We start from the raw sequence: 7,369 nt of genomic DNA, 5'->3' as shown, positions 1-7,369 counted from the left end.
AACCTCAAAGCCCTGGCCAGGCTGTTGACCAACTTCCTGTCCCCATCCCCACCCCAAATGTGGACATTGGGGGTGCTCCAAGTCTCACACCTACAGCTGTGTCCCTACACCCAATCTGTGCAGCCTACTGGCATCCACTTGCTTCAGTCCAGAGGTTGGTTTCCCATGCCCCACCCCACCACATGTGGGCACTGCATGCTCCAGGTGTCACACTTGTAAGGGGCTCATCTCCACCCCAGAGAGCTGCTTCCCTCTGGGGACTATGACCAGCTCTGGTTGGAGCAACTCAGTGAGTGGGCTGCAATAACACTTAATTCAATGAGATCTGAACCCCAACCTTGGGGAGGGATCCCGTGCCTAAATTTGTCCATGCTTAGGTACTCTCCCTCACCAGGGCAGCCTGTAGAATTTCCGTTACATCTTTATAGTTACTCTCCTTTCATAACTTAATAATTCTTTATAGTAAATGCCCCCTGTTTAAATTGCTGTGTGGTCTTCTTCTCCCACTTTGTCCAAACTGATAGATATGGTCAAATTCAGAGTAAATTGGTGGAAAGGACACCCACCTCTAGGGAAGAAAAGAAAAGGCACTTGGCAAAAGGTGTGTTTACAGTACAGGGTGAAGAATTGGGGCTAATAGTTCAATCTACTAGATCTTAATATGCCAGGACAAAACTCAGTTGGAAAAAAATCAACAGTCTGAGAAAGAGTAGTAGTTAAGGACATTTCCAGTTTGTAAAATACGAGGTCAAGAAAAAAGAAACAAAAACCCAGCAGGGGGCACCCGGATTTGAACCAAGAACCTCTTGACAGACAGTCAAGTGCTCTACCCCCTGAGCTATACCCCCTGCTAGGTGGGGGTCCCTTCTCAGCACATTTCATCTTCATGACCACACCCAAGGATTCTAGAATTTACAGTACATTCTGTTCATTCTTAGGCAGCCCACAGGAACTGACAGACCCACAAACAGGCAAAACTGCCACAAATTGACCCTCTTTTGACCTTCAGTTCACCCTTCATTGCCCCAGAGACCCCTCACTTGGCAAATGAGCACTTTCCACCCTACAGCCATAACATGGACTCCAGTACCTAGTGGCAGGGAGGCACCAGGTTTCAGAATAAGGGCTCAGAGCCAGAACCTCCCTGCCTCCGTCCTTCCTTCCTCCTCCTGTCCCCGTTGACCCATCCTCAGCACTCTCATTCTTCCCCGTCCTCACTCCTGCCTTCCTCTCATGTCTCATCACTTCTGCTCTTCTTCCCTCTTCCTCTGGGCTAGTCTGTGTATTGGGTAGTGTCTTCAGGGATTGTCTGAACCCAGGGGAGACAGAGCTTTGGAGAGTCTTCCACCCCTAAATCCTTCAGGCAGGCCCCTGAAGACACTCGTAGCCTGCCTAATAGGGCCAAAGCCCAGAATCAGAGAGCCCATGGCCTAGTTAGGGAGCTCACCTTGCCCCTACCCACAGCAGGAGATGGATTCTCCTGGATGTACCCCTTTTCCTTGGCAAGCATCCAGTCACTCAGTGAGGGCACTCACCAGTCCTCCCTACAAACCAGCAGGCCCTAAAGGTGACACGGATTTACAGAAAGGGCAGGAAAGGGATGCCACCAGGCCGCAAAGAGTTTCACATTATGGAGACCACAGAATGCCCTGTGCTGTGCAATGAAGGACAAGGCCATTCCCATGCCGTCTACTTACATATTGACTTTATTACACAGGTAATGTATCTCACTTTTAAAGTAGAATCGAAATTTAAAATTAAGTATTTATTTCAGGGAGAACAAATCCTCCATGACGTTTCCGACATAATCACCCTACTGAAGCAGGTTAGATAGGGAATCAGTAGATGGATCTGGAACCTGGCAGAACAACTGCCGCCATTAATGCATGTCCTACGGTACCCCCAAGATGGCTGCTGGAAAGAACCTCACAAAAACTCCATTCTGGATGAGATGTCCTCCAGAAGCCAGGAGAAGCCCCACATAGTCTCCAGTCCCTTATCATTGGGCCCTCCAAGGGAACTGATGGGTGGGGTAATCAATCAAAGCAGGAAGCAGCTGGGACTCCCCCCTGCCCTTAGCAATAGGCAGAACAATTAATGGTTTAAAGGCAAGCAGCAGGAAAGCAACCGGGAAAGTCCCTGGGCTTGCTCCTGCCCTGTTCTGCCCTCTGCACCCTGCTCTCACCAGGTTTTTACCCTGCCATGATGGCCACACAAGTAAAACCTGGACATTTATCATCTATCATGGGGGATTATAATCTGTATATCGGCCCTCTTTATCACTCTTCAGCCCCTTCCTCGCTCTGGGACCAAGGAGCTGTTATTTTCTCTTCCCTCCCTACCTTAATAAATAACTGGCCCTATCAGCATGGCTTGCTCTTGAAATTCACTTCTTGCAGTTTAGCCAAGAACCAAGAAAAAATCCGGCAACGTACTTTGGCGCTGCCCTCTGGGAGGATATTGGTGAGTGAAACCAAGGCCGACAGCCTTCCGAGGCCTGCTTCTGGTTCTCCATTTTAAAAAGGTTTGCCTACGAGCCCCCACAGGATGTTATCCCAGGAGGGGCCCCAGGGCACAGACCTCTCTGCACACGTGCCAAGTGCCCAGGCTTGTTAGGAGGTTGGTGGCACAGGGCAGGGGCCCAATGCAGGGCCCTGCAGGGCAGGGGTTCCCCAGCAGAGCTCCAGGGCTGTGAATCTGGTTTTTCAAGCCATTTTAGCACCCTCAGCTTTGCCATGGGGCCTGGGAGCCATTGTCTTCTCCCACCCTCTACCCTGGGCGGCAGCGGCCAAGAAGGAGAGCACGGGGCCTGCGTCTCCCCACGGGTCCACGCCTGGGCCCCCTTCCCATTGGCCATACCGGCTACCCGGTCAGGGCCAGGGTGGACGGCAGCAGCGGGCAAGGCCAAAGCAGGTGCCATGGGGGTTCCCTTCCCCAAGGGGGTCACACATCGGGACACCCATAACCTTCGCCCACGATTCACCTTCCTACTTCCTACTACTGAATTTCTCATTGCAGGTTTGTGTTAAAATGCTTGGGAATACTTAAAAATTGTAAAACCAAAGATGCCTTTGCCAGTGAGGAAGTGATTGGCTCAGGGCCCCAAGATCTGTCAGCTAGAACAATTGATCTGTTCTCGCTTGATGGTCTTTAATGGCTGGTCTAACCAGGAAACCCCTGGATGGTGAAGGCATAAAACCAGGACTGCTTTCTAAACCTCTGCAAGAATAGGAAGAAGAGGGTTTTTGCCCCTTCTCCAAGAAGGCGCAATCTCTGTCTTGGCGGCTTCAGAAAGCTATTTGACCCCAGAATCTGTTTGGTCTGTCTCCCAAGTCCAGAACAACCCCAGAAAAGCCCAACGGCAAGGGCTCTATGATTCCCAGGGTGGTGGGAATCCGAGAACAACCAAACGTCCCCTGCTATATAAAACGTTTCTGTTCTTATAAAATTATAATCTTAAATCAATGCTTTCCTGGGTTTTATGAGTCATTCCAGTGAATTCTCTAACCTGAATTTGTAGACAGTTGGTCAAAAGTGTGAGTGGCCTGGGGAGCCCCTGAACCTGTGGCTGATGCCTGCAGGGCCCTCCAGCAAGGATTGTCCTTCACCCGCAGAGCCTGGCTTGGCTCTGGGTGGAGTCAGCATTGTGTTGCCGGAGGTACCTGAAGTCACCTGCAGCATCCCAGGTAGAAGGAGGCTTCCGCTGAGGGAGAAGTGAGCCTGGGATTGCCCCAAAGTGAAACTGAGGCCCAGAACAAGTCATTTCTCTCCAATCCAGGCCAGGTGAGCAGAACGTCCTCCATCCTCTCTGTCAAGGAAGGACAGGAGACAAGTGAGGGGATGGAGAGCAGGGCAGACAAGGACAAAGGCAGCACACAGTGCTGGGAACCTGCCCGGCCTCTCCCACCAGCACAGCCTTGTGGCCAGGGCGACACCTGTCCAGCGAGGAAGCCATCACTCCTTCTCTGTGACAATTCCTGCCCGTGCCCCCAGCCCAGCAGCTCTCATCTCTGTTCCATGCCCAGGTCTGCCCTGGGCTGCCCCTGACTGCACCAGCACAAACAAGCTCCTGCCAAACATCAATCCTGTATACTTTCCACAGCTGTGAATTCCCGAGCAGTGACGTTCAAAGTCACAATTATTTCCAATTCCCTCTAAGTTCTGATATGGTGGAAAGGGAGCTGAGTCAGGATTCTGGTCCAGGCCAGTGGCTGCGCAACAAAATACAAGTCATCTACCATCTCTCAGCTTTAATTTCCACTTTGGAAAACAGGAAAATTAATAATAAATGCCTTACCTTCAGGTGTTCTTATAAGGCTCAATGAGAGAGCACATGCAAAATGTTCAACAGTGTCTAGCACACACTAAGAGTTTTTGCTTGGTGACATAATGTGTTTTTCCCTGCCTCATAAAGGAGACAGCTTTGATTCTGAAAACACTCTACCTTCCAAACTCTTACACTTATAGCTCCATCACAAGTTTACCCGAAGATTATACTTAAGATTCTGACATTTTCATTTTGAAAAATAACATTTTATTCCCTGCTTCAAATAGGTCCTTTTGAGGAAATCCTGGTTAAATCACTGCCTAGGGACACACAGGGGGAGCGATCAAGAGGCCAGAATTTGAACGGACTCTTAGCAAGTGCTTTCTGCTGCACCGATGTGTCTCCAAGTGTGGGCTGAGGACCATTGTCATCAGAATCACTTGGGAAGCTGGTTAAACATGTACATGTCCAAACACACTCAAGATTCTCAAAACTGGAGCTTCTGATGGTGGACCCAGGAATCTTTTTAAACAATTTCAGCATGCAACTCTGATGCACGGTTACATACGAGGGCTCCTGCTCTGCAGCACACCTTGTAAATAACATCTGAAAAGCAAGGACACGTTAGTCAGTGCATGGATGGAGCTATCCACGAGAAACTTTTACCAACATTTGTATGTACCATTGGCTTGATGCTGGCCAAATCATGCAATACACACTGCCTTTGGCTCTCCATTCATTGTGGAACAGAATCAGTGCCTGGGGGTGATGAGCCCTGCCTGGCTCTTTGTACTTATTGAAGCCCCTTTGCCAAACCAGCACTCAGGAATAGAGCAGCATGTGACTTCTCTGGGAAGAGTAAGCTCCTCCAAGACTGCCACGCCACTACATGGCTCTGCCTCTCATCCCCAGCCCAGCCCACCCAGCATGCCACACTCCCCCTTCTCTGACATGTATGAAGTCTGGCTGCAGGGTGGGTGATGGGCTGGGGAGGGCAGCTAAGAGTGGGTGTGAGGTCCCCAACAATGACACCTGATGGAGATCCAGATGAGTTTATGTTGCCTTGGGTGAGGCCATGAGTAGTGGGAAGAAAGAGAAGTGGCCAGAATTGAGAAGGGCTGGAAATGTGCTGTTTTCCTGGGGAACATCAGTGTTTCCCATGACTCAAAGTTGACCATATAGGAGAGAAAGATGTAAAGGACCCATCTTGAATCCTGCCCTTCTGGCCCAGTAGAGGGATGAAGGGATGCCAGCAGCAAGAAGCCGGACGTGAATGTTGACATTTTTATGGGCTGAGGAAGGAGTCACCATTGATGGAAATAGAGATGCAACTGCCAAGTAAAGAAGCTTCAGAGAGATGGTCAGTAACGTGACCTCCAAAAAGTTCACAAAAACTTGCTGAGAATGCTTTCTCTTGTGAGAAAGTGAGAAAAAAAATCTTGAAACCTGAGAGCTCACAATTTTCTTTTGCCTCGCCACTCCTCCTTACATGCTGCCCCTCTGAAAGAGGTTCTGAAGCTGTTAAGATGGAACAGTGGAAAAGAAGAGAAGCACAAGTTAGAGAACTTGAGAAAGACAAAGCCTCACTTTTGCCATTCAGGTTGTAGACTTGAAGCAAGTCTTAAAAGAGAGAATGAGAGAGGAGTGAGCATTAAGTCCTGTTCAGGGTTTTCATTATTGCACAGGCTCAGGCATCCTCATTTCTGAGTTAAGACTTGAGGATAACTGGAGTGACTTGAACCAAGGGTAACGAGGAAGCCATGGGACCTGCAGAGTCTACACCCAAGGACAGGAAACGATTACCAGTTCCTATTGTGTGAAATGTAAAGGAATTTTCAAAAACAAAATTAAGGGATTTAGATTTTTATTCACACTGTCAAAGGAATCCTTTGGAAGGTATAAAGCAGGAGAGTTTCATGAAAAAAAAGATATTTTAAAAAGATTCTGGATGGACAATTTACCATGGGAGGGTACAATGGAAGCTCAACCAGTCTGCTGGTACAGTAACCTAGTTAAGGAATTTGGCACCTTTAAAAAGGAGTTATGGCTGTGGAGATGGTAAGAATTTACCAAGTTTCATAGACGTATTTGATTACTGACGGCTGGAATATGGAATAGGAAAGAAAGAGAAGAACCATCGATGAATCCAGATACGGAACCTGATCAATTGAGTAGCTGGTGGGGCCGTTTGTTTTGATGAAGATAAGGGTGAGCAGCACAGGAAAGAAGGAGCGGATCAAGAGCTCAGATTTAAACTCATTAAGTTTAAGATGTCTTGTTAGACATCCAAGTGAAGAAGCCAGATGTGAAGTTGGGCATGAGTCAGAGGTCAAAGCTAGAGTTAAAGATTTGGTTTCTTTACCTTACAGATATTATTTAAAGTCACACAATTAGATGACAGTAAATAGGATATGGAAAGAAAAGAGTTAGGCAAGGAGTAGTAGCAAAGAACAGAGGCCGGTGAGGTAGGGGGAAACCAAGGAAATATGTCATCACAGAAGCCTGGAGAAGGGAGGGATCTGCTCCATCAGCTTCTCCTTAGAGTCAGAGTTGGAAAAGGATGATATACCTTCCACCACTGGCTTTGGCTTTGGCAAGACACAGGTCACCCATGACCTTGAGAAATATAATTTTAGGGGGAGGGGGGCAAGATGGCGTCTGAGAGAGTGCACCTTATAATCTCCCCTGCAAAGAACTGGCTGAGTAGGGTTGGAATCCTGCTGGACCAGGCTGTTTTGGGTGTTTGCAGGGCAGGAGGTGTCTGGACGTCAATTCAGTGGGACGGTGACAGAGAAGATTCTTGTAAAAGGTAGAATTTTGGGTCTCTTTCACGGAGATCGGGGCTGTGCGTGGGACACTTCCCCTGGGCCTGGCAGCCCGGCGGTGGCGATTCCTGGAGGCTTTGCTGCACTGGGGAGTTCCCAAGCCCTGAGCGGACTATTCGGGGCTGTGGGGTGGGGGGTGTCTGGAAGTTGATTTGGTGAGACAGTGATGAAGCAGATTCTTGCGAGACGTGGAATTTTGGGTTTCTGACATGGAGGTCAGAGCTTCTGGGTAGAGCCCCTCCCCCTAGGGCTAGCAGCACAGCTGTGGTGGTCCCTG

The 7,369-nt window shown here is 48.9% G+C and overlaps 1 non-coding gene across 1 annotated transcript; it reads right to left on the bottom strand.

Annotated features, from left to right (window-relative positions):
* Positions 1-775: 775 nt before the first annotated feature.
* On the bottom strand, positions 776-848 carry TRNAD-GUC (transfer RNA aspartic acid (anticodon GUC)). Its single transcript has one exon. It is a non-coding gene; the product is annotated as a tRNA-Asp (tRNA).
* Positions 849-7,369: the final 6,521 nt, after the last annotated feature.

This window comes from Dasypus novemcinctus, chromosome 25, assembly GCF_030445035.2.
Source record: "Dasypus novemcinctus isolate mDasNov1 chromosome 25, mDasNov1.1.hap2, whole genome shotgun sequence".
Lineage (NCBI taxonomy): Eukaryota > Metazoa > Chordata > Mammalia > Cingulata > Dasypodidae > Dasypus > Dasypus novemcinctus.
The sequence above is the reverse complement of the archived record's forward strand: the minus strand, read 5'-3'. Positions and strand labels throughout refer to the sequence as shown.